The sequence below is a fragment of the Acomys minous genome (genome assembly GCF_964271855.1).
Source record: "Acomys minous genome assembly, chromosome: 12".
NCBI lineage: Eukaryota > Metazoa > Chordata > Mammalia > Rodentia > Muridae > Acomys > Acomys minous.
The window spans coordinates 67009341-67022510 of NC_140493.1; the positions used below are offsets into that span (position 1 = coordinate 67009341).

At 40.9% G+C, this 13170-nt stretch overlaps 1 pseudogene across 1 annotated transcript; it reads left to right on the forward strand.

Annotated features, from left to right (window-relative positions):
- The first annotated feature begins 4088 nt into the window (after positions 1-4088).
- LOC311579365 (olfactory receptor 3A1-like) lies at positions 4089-5036 on the forward strand (annotated as a pseudogene). The gene has a single exon. The product of its transcript is annotated as an olfactory receptor 3A1-like (transcript).
- Positions 5037-13170: the final 8134 nt, after the last annotated feature.

A 13170-nucleotide genomic window follows, 5' to 3' on the forward strand; every position in this document is an offset into this window, starting at 1 on the left:
AAGACTTTTGATGACTGTTTCTATTTCCTTGAGGGATATAGAGCTTTTTAATTTGTTTGCCTGGACTTGATTCAACTTTGGTAAGTGGAATTTATCAAGAAAATTGTCCATATCATTTACATTTTCAAATTTTGTGGCATATAGGCTTTTTAGGTAAGACATAATTCTTTGGATTTCCTTGGAATCCATTGTTATATCTCCCTTTTCATTTCTGATTTTGTTGATTTGGATACTTTCCCTTTGCCTTTTAGTTAGTTTGGTTATGGGTTTGTTTATCTTGTTGATTTTCTCAAAGAATCAGCTCTTGGTTTTGTTGATTCTTTAATTATTTTCTTTGTTTCTAATTTTTTTTATTTCAGCCCTGAGTTTGATTATTGCCAGCTGTCTATTCCTCTTGGGTGTGTCTGCTTATTTTTTCCCTAAGGTTTTCAGGTGTTCTATTAAGTTGCTTGTTTTCATTGTGTCAAGTTACTTTATGAAGGCACTTAGTGCTATGAACTTTCCTTATAGCACTGCTTTCATTGTATCCCAAATGGTTTGAATATGTTGTGCCTTCATTTTCATTGAATTCTAGAAGTCTTTAATTTCTTTCATCCCTGACCCACTTGTCATTGAGTAGAACATTGTTTAGTTTCCATGTGTTTGTAAGCTTTTTGTTAATTCTATTGTTGTTGTTGAGCTTTAGACCATGGTGATCTGATAAGATGCAGGGGATTTTGCAGGCAAATGGATGGAACTATAAACAATCATCCTAGGTGAGGTAACCCAGATCCAGAAAGACACAAATGGTATATACTCACTTATAAGTGGATATTATCCCAAAATAGATCTCCTCTAAGAGACTCTACCCAGTGGGGGGTTGGAACAGATACTGGGACTCAAAGATGGACTCTGGGCAGAGTGCTGAGAGTTGTAGTGAAGAGTGGGGGGATGAAAGGTCAGGGAAGGAGCAGGAGCTCCACAGGGAGACCGTCAAGGCCTGCAGATCTGGACACAGGGGCAGGGTCTGCACACACTGATACACCAGCCAAGGACAATGCATGCAGAGAACCAAGACCCCTGTTCAGATGTAACCAATGGACTGCTGATTCTCCAAGTGGGGAAAGGCAGGACTGCTGCTTAACTTCTGACATGAACTCTGCTGCCAACGATTCGGTCACTGCCCCTTGGCAACAGGGCCTAACAGGCACATAGAGGAAGGGGATGCAGGTTATCCTGATAAGACCTAATAGGCTGTTGCCAGACAGTTGAGATAGGAGCCTCCCCCCCCCCCCATCATAGGTGCAGAGGAGGAAAATAGGCCAAAAAAAGGAAGTTGGGAATGAGAAGATAAGAGTGAGGGATAACACTCAGGATGTAAAGTGAATAAATTATAATAAATAAGATGTATTTTAAAAGAAATTTGAAGGCATCTTATACACTGAGACCATCCTACTATTACTGACTCTGAGGGCTACTTTGAGATGTTCCTACAGAGAAATACTCCAGAGAACTTTGGGAGGTTCTGGGTTTGAGCTGCTGTGCTTGCAGTCATGTTTGCTGAATTGCTTGTTTGCTATTTAAGAGGCATGCTGAAATCCTGGCAAATAGTGGAATCGCTCCATGGAATTGAGTCTAAAGAGGTCGACTTATCCTGTTCCCATTAACCTCTTTTCTCTCCTATCTAGGGTAGGTGGATTGAAAGGAAGACATGAGAATTAAAGAACACCAAATAAAGTAGGTTTGAAAAAGCTCAAAGCCGACATGTCTTCATCATAGAGCTTTTCATAGCAATACAAAAGTAACTAAGACAGGGGTCAAGAATCTAATATTATGATGGAGATAAGAAAGTGGAGGCCCAAAGGAGATAAGCAGTTGTTAAGAAAGAAGGGCCAGTCTCTCCATCCCACAGAGCATGCACTTCCTCTGGGGTCTGGGAAGCTAGTCAGTTGTCTGAGAGAGCTGAAGAGGATGAGGTTTACTGCACAGCTACTCCAATTCCCTCTTTCATCCTATTATCACTCAGACTCCCAGTCTCAAAGGGCCTGGCCTGAAACCCACAAGAGGGAACAACTTTGCCCTCCTCAACTTCCTGTCTTTCCCAGCACAGTGCTCTCATTGCCTCTCCTAGGATCATTACAGGAATCCCAGGACACAGTCCCTCTGGCCCTCACTAACAAGGTTCTAGGGTGACACATTTCACCCTTGAGGATTTGGGATGGTTTGATGGGCCTCCTTCTGATTAGCTTCCTTTCTTTCTTGGGTTTCCCCTTCACCCAAGACCCAGAGAAGCTTCTGTCCTCATCCACAAGCTTAGAAGTCATCCTGGCTGAGTCTTATAATCCTGATTGTAGTGGGCATATAGAGGAGCTGTTTGCTCAGTCTCAAAGCTCTGTTCAATTCTGGCTCCACTTTTTAATTCCCTGAGTGACTTTGGAACAACTGACAGTCCTTTATGACCCTATCCTGTTAATTGAGGTTGCATCATATCTCCTGTGTGCATGTAGGCAATACAAGGATGAGAACAAGGACATAGGGAAATCTCTGGATCCCTGTGATGTGAAGCTCCATCTCCTCACCATGGTAGTGTTTATTGGGGTTTGTATTTTTGACTTGAACTTGGCTGTACTCAGTCCTCCTCCAATTTCTTGAGACTAATTTTGAAGTCCCAAGGGGCTGCAACTGTGATGGAAAATCATCAGGACAGATATGCCTCAGCCTCTCTCTCTCTCTCTCTCTCTCTCTCTCTCTCTCTCTCTCTCTCTCTCTCTCATATATATATATATGGGTGTGGAGCCCAAACTCCACACACCCATGTACTTCTTCCTGGGAAATCTGTCAGTGATAGATGTGGGGTGCATCAGCGTCACTATTCCCTCCATGTTGGTTCGGCTCTTGGCCCACAAGCGTACAATTCCATATGGAGACTGCCTCCTTGTCTTCTTACATCCCTTTCCACAAAACCTCACTGTCCCTGTGCCATCACCAGGTAAGTTTTCCTGGCCTTTCCTTTGCCCTTAAGTTACCAGAAAGGGACTTCAGCTATTTCTCAGTAAGGTGACCTTCCTAGTTTTACAGTGATGTTGATCCACATCTCAAAAAAAAAGCAACTTGCTTCAGTTTGCAAGTCTTCTGCAAATGAGTGCAAGAACTGGTCAGCATCAGATACAGCCATCTCCAGTGCTAGTCCTCATGAATTATGGTCCTCTCAAGCCCGTCACCCACAGACATCAAGGGTGGTGCTGTTAGGTGACTTTTGCATGTGCGTAGTCTTGTTGGTTGAGATCAAGGCAGCAGCCAGCATTCTGTGCCCTGATGTGACTGGTTTTTTTTTTCAAAGTATAAATATTCTGACTGTAAAAATGATCTGTAAATTTCATATAAAAGGTATTTGTGAGCATATGGGATGCTAGCGCTGCACACTCTACCCAAAATCATCCGAGCTGCACAAAATCTGTGCTACTCACTTAGCTCTCAACATGCTCCTTTCAAGCCCCTAAGTGTCTAGCTCTTCCCAATTCATAACAGCCCCTCTAAACATTTTTTGATAATTGTTGCTAGTCACCTATGAATGTTTTTTTATTTTCTAGAATTTTTATTTGTCGGCAGGTGCAGCCATTCATGTACTTCTGAAGTGATGCAAAGACATAGTGGGTCTCTCTGTATGGGTACCTGATGCTGCCATACTTTTCTGTTCTCATCCTCCCAAAAGAGTCAGATGTCCTCAAGAAAATCTTATGATGCCATGGTAGTCAAAACTGGGGTACTTTTTCTTTAGAATGAAGAGTGGATTTGGATACTGAATTGTGTGTGTAATTGATCTGCTAATATGTTCCAGGCTCTTCCCCATGTTAGAAACACATTGACACTCAAGCACCCTGCCCCAGGTCCTTTAAGGACAATATCTCAATGAAAACAGGTGACACTTGAAAATTGTTTCTTTTATTATGGAGATTATTATATAATTAATCATTTAGAGAGAGGAAAGGAAAGGGAAGGATGATACAAGTTCCTCTTTTAAGATTTCTATGTTTTCCAGGAGCTACGATTTAAATTTCCTCCATTCGCTGAGAGGTCTGACTGTCTTCCTCCTTGTTTTAAAGGAACTCATGCAGCCAAAGTCTAGAGGCAATTGAACAACAGTTACTGAATTCATCCTTCTGGGGTTGGTGGAGACGCCAGAGCTGTGGCCAGTTGTCTTCATACTCTTCCTCTTTGCTTACCTGACCACAGTTGGGGGCAACCTCAGCATCCTGGCAGCTGTCTTGGTGGAGCCCAAACTCCACACCCCCATGTACTTCTTCCTGGGAAATCTGTCAGTGATGGATGTGGGGTGCATCAGCGTCACTATTCCCTCCATGTTGGTTCGGCTCTTGGCCCACAAGCGTACAATTCCATATGGAGACTGCCTCACACAACTTTTCTTCTTCCACATGCTGGGTGGTGTTAACTGCTTCCTGTTGACAGCCATGGCTTATGACCACTTTCTGGCCATCTGCCAGCCCCTCACCTATAGCACCCGCACGAACCACAGAATCCAGAGGATCTTGGTGGCCATGTCTTAGGCTTGTGCCTTCAGCAATGCACTGACCCACATGGTGGCCATATCCACACTCAACTTCTGTGGCCCCAATGTGATCAGTCACTTCTACTGTGACCTGCCCCAGCTCTTCTAGCTCTCCTGCTCCAGTACTCAGCTCAATGAGCTGCTGCTCTTTGCAGTGGGTTTCATAATGGCAGGGACCCCCATGGCACTTATTTTCACCTCCTACATCCATGTGGCAGCTGCAGTTCTGAGAATCCGCTCTTCTGAAGGCAGAAAGAAAGCCTTCTCCACATGCAGCTCTCACCTTACTGTGGTTGCCATATTCTATGGCTCAGGCATCTTTACCTACATGAGACTCAGTCCCATCAAACTTTCAGATAAAGATAAAGCTATTGGGATTTTCAACACTGTCATCAACTCCATGGTGAACCCACTAATCTACAGCCTCAGGAACCCAGATGTGCAGGCTGCCCTCTGGAGAGTGCTCACAGGGAGGCTGCCAGCAGCTTAAGGAGGTCTCAAAGCTTCCTCCATATGTTTCTAAATCTAAAGCTGGGAATGGGAGTGTCCTGTTGTGTCAAACACTAGAACCTTTGTTCACAACTCTTTCCATCTCAGAGCTTTATTTAAGGAAGGATAATTATTGCCACCCAAAGAGATCATATCTGAGCATAGATGATGGTATGTACATAGGTCTCCCAGGTCTCCTCTTTGATGGGTTCTACCTTTAGGCACTGTATGTTCTCTTTAACTGGAGTTCCTAGAGTGTCTCAGAAAGCACCCCCAACCCCAGGAATCTCTTTTATCTTCAAGTTTGGATATAGTTAGTTTATCTATGGAACCTAGCCCTACAGGGGAAATAGTTCCTTGCTCTTATAAAACTATTCTAGGATTCAGAGGAAGCAGAGAAGCAGCTCGTTCTATGATTTTATATTCCCTAGTAATTCAAGATAACTTGGCATCTGGGTGCAGCTCACAGACCTGATTGTAAATGTTAAAACTCCACTGACAGGAGAGAAATGTTATGATGCAAAAAGACCTTGCCTCTGTTCCCATTCTCTGCATGCTTCCAAATTTTTGAAAGGTAAAAATTTGAAATTTAAATATTTCAGCCCCATACTACTCATTATTGTATTTCTCTCTAAAATTGTCACTCTTTGCCCATGTGTGAATGCAGATCACACTGTGAAGCCTCACCCTGTCAGTGAGGGAGTGTGGCTCTAATCAAGAATGCTCCCAATCCTGTTTTCTGTTTACCATCCATCAATCTACTCATTGTTTGGGTGCATCTTCCTCTTTAAATGTTTTTTAGAACTAATCACCTATCCTTGGCAGTGCTACTGTTTCACTGATATGTCTCCAATTCATTTATCTACCATTCCTTGGTGACTTGAATCTATGATTTAATTTCACCATGATATATGATGTGGGTGATAAGATTTGAGCGAAGGGCTAAGATAGAAATGGGGGAAAGTATGAGAGACATGAAACAAGATTGGAAGTAAAGTGTTTTGGATAAACACAAATAAACAATGAGAAATTGGGACAGAAGATCACGTAATGGGGTTCAGAAGAAATAATAGAAGCATTAGAGAGAGTTACCTAGGCTACAGGGATAGAATAGGAGGTGAGAAAGAATGAAAAAAATAAATAAGATGCCAAGAAGCTAATAAAAATTTGGAGAGGGATAAAATTTATACATCAAAGATGGATTATTTGGGCTTCCATATCTGTGTGGTCCAGCAATAATTAGTTTCTGGCAGCCCTGAAGTTGTTATTATTGTCCATTCTCTGCCCTAAGAAAACAATATCCAAAGTTTTTATAAGTGTGCTAGAGTGTCTGAGGGTTCAGCTGCCAATTCTGTAGGCATAGAGACACATATAAAGTAGGAAGGTCTGCCAGATGAGGAAATACAGCAGGGATAAAGGGGTTTACTGGGTTTACATCCAACAAAGACTGTGATTAACACCTGGTTCACATTCCAGCCTTTTGATTCAAGCCTACTATTGCTGTCATAGGACAGAGGAAAGATGGGTGTTTCTTGATCCTTTTGACTCATCAGACAAACTTCAGGATACAAACATGAGCTTCCTGCCAGTGTCTGGGAAAGCCTCAGGAGTTCTCACATCACATCCTGTGCTGTCCACAGTGTTACTGACCTTGGGAAATTTCTTTGCACTCTCTTGACCTGTATTTGGCAGCAGTGACAAGCAAACATCAAGGCTCTCTCAGCACTAATATTGTCAAGTTATGCTAGTTTAAGCATCTAGAAAGATTCTCATCCTATTAATGCAGGCAATGGCCACTTCTTCCACCATTGCTTTTCACCACGAGCATTTCACACTGCAGCAAGACACAGCCTGTTTACCTTCAAGACTGATGAGCCTCAGGCCTTTCGTCCATCTAAACTTTCATCTCATGCTTCAAGGGGTGACTTGCCATGACACCCACTTTCACTATGGTGAAACAGAGCAACTGGAATCAGTATCACAAAGAAGCACTTCAAACAATGACCCCCACATTTTTATCTACCCACAGAGATCACAGAGCTTCTTGAAAAATCTGGAAGCCTCCTTTTCCTCTGAGACCTATGTCATGTTTTTTTTTCACACTATAGATCTTGTCACAATTTAAATTTCTCATCATCCACAAAATAGGACATCTTGTAAAAGTTCAAATGGTACAGGATGTTACCACCGACTTTCTACACCTGAGCCACAACAGTGCCCCCCACACAAACATACTAACACACACTTTTAAGACACCATATTGCTTTGCAACTAACTTTTCTCTTTTACATTACATAATTCTCTAAAACAACCTACAAGCCCATCTTATACATTTCATAAATCTATCAAATGTTTCACTTTATATATTAACTCTGATCTACTTCAACAATTTTTGCTTTCATAACTGTTAATAGTTATGAGATTAATATTCATTTGTGTTTCTATGCATATGCAGTTATGTCCATTGCTTAAATTCCTACAATTTAATGTATAAGTATGAATGCACATGCATGTGTGCTATAGAAATGCAAAGACAAATATAAACTTTGATAAATATTCTGCCTTTCCTTTTGCCAAAAATAAAACGTATGGAGCATTTTTTTTATCTTGACTGGCAGCATAAAGAATGCTTATTTCCACATACCTTTGATATCACTGAGCATTATAAATATATCTTTGTTTTGTAACAATTAAACACAGCATTATTTTATTCTCTAATATTTATCCTCTAAGAAATTTGCTTAGTTGTTTATAAGTAGATGGATGGATAGATAGATAGATAGGTAGATAGATAGATGATAGATAACATATATATACATATATATGCATATATATTGTTTTTGTTTCCTTTCAGCAAATTGTTTGTACTGGTGTGATCTAGGACACAGTAAAGAAACCACAAAATGGACTGCTCCATGGTTAGAGAGAATTTTTCTATTGCAGGTAAGAGACAGAACATCCAGAGACAACTGGAAGAGTCCAGAGAGTAAAAGAAGCAGACTGAACATAGCCAGGGCCAGAAAAGTGGTATGGTGAGACTTTGGAGTTTCTTTTTTAAAAAAACAAGTTATGTTACGTGAATATGTTTTTGCTTTAATTCAAGGTGTGGGATATGGGACTGCTTCAGATTGTCCACAGCCACTAACTATGAATATCTTATGCTCTAGGAGGGGAGTGATTTTTTTCCAGCTGCTGATAGTTTATGTCTGGAATTCTGGGGACTTTGGAGAGGGTATAAATGGGAGAGCCCTGAGAAGGTCACTAGTTTCTGCTGCTTCCCCTGCTGATGCCCCCACTGCTGCTAGCCCCTGCTGTAGTGTTTGCTATTGCTTCATTTCTAGATTGCTGGATTACTGGACTACTAGATTGTTGATTGGATATTCTGATTATGAATACTGGACTTACCCCAGAGAAGTAGACACCCTTAGTCAGCAGGAAGTATTCTAAAAGGGTCTGTGCCCACTTTCCCTCTAACCTTCTTTCTTTCCTACCTAGTGTTGACAGTTGGAAGGGATTGAGATTGAATAAGGGTTGGGAGGGTGGTAGATATAAAAACCCAAAGGAACAGATACCCCCAAAAAAAATAGCACCTACAAAGTGCAATGTGGAAAAGATCATGCAGTTACAAGGAGGACTAGTTGAGAGGAGGGAAGGCTGCGAACTCGAGCGACCTGAGAACTTAGGGTAGAGGAGGGAGTAAGAGGGGAAAGGATGCTACTGTGGACTCTAAAACGCACAGCAGGTACATGTGAATAGGGAATAGAGATGTCTGAAGACTAGCATGGGCTTGAATGTGTTAGGAAAATAGCCCTGCCTGGCAAGCAGAAACCCATTGCACATACTTTTAAGGAATGTTAACTTCACTACTGTCCTACTTGAGCTGAACAAGACTGTCATTTGGAGAAAATGAGTTCTCTTTTTACCTGACATCAGGTTTTGAGGAGTGCAGAGTTTATCTCTTAGGTTCACTGCAGAAAGTTGATCTGCAACTGTCAGACAAAAGCAGCATTTATTCTTTAGTTATGGAGAGAGCAGTGGACCCTTGGCTGTCAGACTCAGGTCTGAGGAATTTTTCATAGACAGGAAGAACTTGGAAAATTGACTTTACTTTGATGAAGCAGAGTCCAGCAGTCAATCAAAAATTGTCCAAAGTTTAGATAGATTTCTAGTGACAGGTGAGGAATGGGGCAATTTTTCCCAGTGGTTAGTGTTATCACATCCAGGTGGAGTCATCGGTGAGATGTCACATCTGACTTCTTTTGAGGCCTTAAAGTTATTTATTGTTATTGTTAGGATGGGGTCTCTGTTTATTGTGGGAAGTTTTTGTTGAGCATTTTCAATATCATATTCAGAAGATCTCTGAAGAGGTAGATGACCAATTATTTATTAAGCATACCTGATTTCAGGCCTAACCTTGAAAACATATGGAGGCTAAATAAAGCTTAATTCTGTAAACCATAAATATAATAAACTTTTGTCATTACATAATATACAAAATGTTACAGGTTTTGTATGATTAGGTTTAAGATTAAGGCAGTGTCAAGACAGGTAAGAATTAAGTTGGAATAATGGCTGATAGAAAAGGCTGAGGGAAGTATGAGATAACAGAGCCATAAAGTAATCAAAATGGAGAATTCAGATTCAGAAAGGAAAGAGGGTCAGAGGTAGCTGATAACCTCAACTTTAACAGTTTCAGGAGAGCCAGGCTGATGTAGAGAGACCTGTATCAAAACAAACAATGAAGAAAGATATGAGTTATGGAAAAATTCATCTGTGTAGGATGAAGGTAAAATAAGGTGACCCAGTAGCCTCAAGTCCATCTGAGGGGTTCTGATATGAGTTTTGAGTTTAAAAAGAGGAAGAATGGGAGTGGAAAACAAGAGGTTTGTAATTTAGCAATCCTAGTCAAGATGTGGTTCTGCTCATGACTTGCTCAGCTCTGATTCTGCATGCTGATGCAATAAATGGTTCATCTGCTGTCATTGGCCAAGAAGAGCAGTCTTGTTCCTGTAAGTCTTTGACCTTCATGATGCCACTGATAATGTAAAGAACAAACAATAACTTAAATTTTCTTCACGTAACATGAAAAATAGCATGTGTTTTTCCTGGATGGAGAGATAGCTCAGTCAATAAAAGGTTGGCCATGCAAGCATTAAGTTCTGTGTCCATCCCACAGAAACTACATTTTTAAAAAGCCAAGTGCAGGACCAATTAGGATCAAAAGCTTCTCAAGTCTCTGATGAATTTGAAGACCAGATAGTTTAACTAAGCTTCAACTAAGCTTAGTAGGTTAGGGGTTAAGATGTTTTTAGATCAAGATAGATGTTTTAAGTTAATAGAGATGAGCTATAATATATATTAATCTCCATTCAGAAGTTTAGACCCAACAAGATAGGAAAGATGTTTACTTCAAGTTTTCCAAATACAAATGGCCAAATCACTATGAATGTATCACTTATATAATTCCTGATTTTCTTGTGGTTCTTCCTGCTGTATGTAGTTTAATTTACTCATGTGTAATAACATAAATGTATATCTTTTCTCAGAAAAATGGGAATAGGGCTTCCTCAAGACCCAGCTATTCCACTCCTTGGAATATACCCAGAGGATGTACTACTACACAACAGGGACATATGCTCAACCATGTTCATAGCTGCCTTATTCATAATAGCCAGAACTTGGAAACAACCTACGTGTCCCTCTATAGAAGAATGGATAAAGAAACTGTGGTACATTTACACTATGGAATACTACTCAGCTATTAAAAACAAGGAATTTCCAAAATTTGTGGACAAATGGATTGAACTAGAAATTGTCATAATGAGTGAGTTCACACAGAAGCAAAAAGAGCTAAATGGTATATACTCACTTATATCGAGACACTAGTCCAAGGTGTACGTCCCCATGAAAAACTGTACCTACCAGAATAGTGGGTAAGAGGGGAGGACATCCTATTGAAACTTTAGGTGTGAGAAGCCTGGGAGAAAGAGGAAATGGAAGGATCCAGTGGGTCCTGGAAAACTACAGGCGAGTCTGGGCCCTGGGGTCCTCCACAAACTGTGGCAACAGCCAAGGAAAAAATAGGCAGTAAAAACCTTGAACCCCTACCCGGACTAGCCGATGGACATTCTCCACTGTTGAGTGGAGAAGGAGATCTAACTTTCACACAAACTCTGGTGCCCCATATTTGAACATGTCCCTTGGACGGAGATGCCTGGTGGCACTCAGAGGAAAGATAAGAGGTCACCAAGGAGAGATTTGATACTGTATGAGCATATTCAGGGGGAGGAGGTCCCCCTCAGACACAGACTTAGGGGAGGGGAGGGGAGTAGGGGGGAAGTGGGAGGAAGGGAGGAATGGGAGGATACATGGGATGGGCTAACAACTGAGATGTAATATGTATAAATTAATAAAAATGTATTTAAAAAAAAGAAACATAATAAAAAATATTGTCAAAAATATCACATTTTAAAATAAAATAAAAGGCAAAAAAGTCAAATGCAGTCACACATCTTGGAGTTTGCTAGCCAGCCAGCCCAGCCTCATTGATGATTGCAGTTTAAAGTTTCAGTTTCTTTAAAAACTCAGTTATGTTATATAAACATGTTTTTGTTTCAATCCCAAGTGTGGGATATTGGACTAATTTAGTTTGCTCACAGCTGATTAATTGTTTCATGAGTGGCAGGATCCATGCCAGCAAGTAACAGCCTTATGTGGCTCAAAGAAAGGTACAGTCTTTGGCAGCTGGACTTAGTGGAATTGTAATGACTCTGGAAGCCCAGAGAGAGAGGAAAGACTTTGAAGAGACAGATTCAGGAAAAAGAAGGCTGCTTGTTTGTCCTGCTGGGTTTGCCATTTGCTGCTGTTGGACTGCTAGATATCCTGATGACTAAGATTAGTATTGTCCCAAAGAACCTGATGACCCTAACCAACCAGAAGTAAGTTTAAAAACATCTGTGTCCTCTGTCCCTTCTAACCTTCTTGCCCTACTTTCTAGGGACAGGTGGAGAAGAGAGGTTGGAAGGGAAGTAAGTTACACCAAATAAAATAGAGTTTAAAAGTAGCACATACACAGGCCAATGAGAGACCTTGTCTCAAAATACAGAGTTGACACCTCTGGTCAGAGGATGCAGAGAAATAAAGCTGTGGGTGACATGGAAGCTTCTTTCATGCTAACAGAACAAAACCTGCTTTCTTGTAGAACCTGAATGTGGTATTAATAACTAGCTAGGCGAGATGCATTGTCTGGTTCAATAGTGGCAAGTGTGTTGTGAGGGTAACCAACAACTTTCTTACTGGACTTGAGGCCCATTTACTGGAGACTATTCACATTTGGTACTGTCAACCTGGTCAAAGTCCATGTCTGGTGAGCTCATAGGCCATACCAAGGCAGCTACAACCTATAGGAAAGATCAGTGGATATGATCTTAGTGTCTATTTGCTTTGCAAATGATTATGTTTATGCTCATACATTAGTGTTGCTATTGTCTTTGGCCACAGAAGCTTTTTTGCCATGGGCAGCAAAATGACAGAGATTCATTACTGACCAAAATGCTAAGAATATGTTACTTTGGAATGTTCAGTTGTAAATGGGATATCTTTATCAACCCCTTAAAGATATTACAGAAGAGGGGGGGGTAAATAATGTAAGTGCTACAGGAAGCAGGTGCTACTCTGCTGCAGAACTCTGTATTCATGGTCACTGTTGAACTCTCAGGAGCTAGGAGTATCTGCACAGCACAGATCATCATCATCCTGCCACAGAGGAGAGAGGGCTTTTGAAGACCCACCCCTTCCTGAAGATCTATCATCAGCTAATTATCACTAGGGGTGGAGAAAAACATTTTTCAGTGGTATAGCCACTGATAAGTTGCCCGTACTCCTAGATGTTACCTTAGCCCATGTTCTGTAAGTAACTTTAATGACATTTATTGATTCTCTAAAAGGAAGCAAGAAGGTAGAAGGGGGACTAGTCAGGAAAGAGGGAGATAAGCAGGAGTGAGACAGGGCAGGGGAAAAGAAGTCATAGACAGTGAGTATGATTTTAAAAAAAAAGCATGTTGAATACATGTGTGAATACAGGGCTACAGTGTGAGATCCAGTATCAAAAATAATAATAAACAATAAGATAAAAC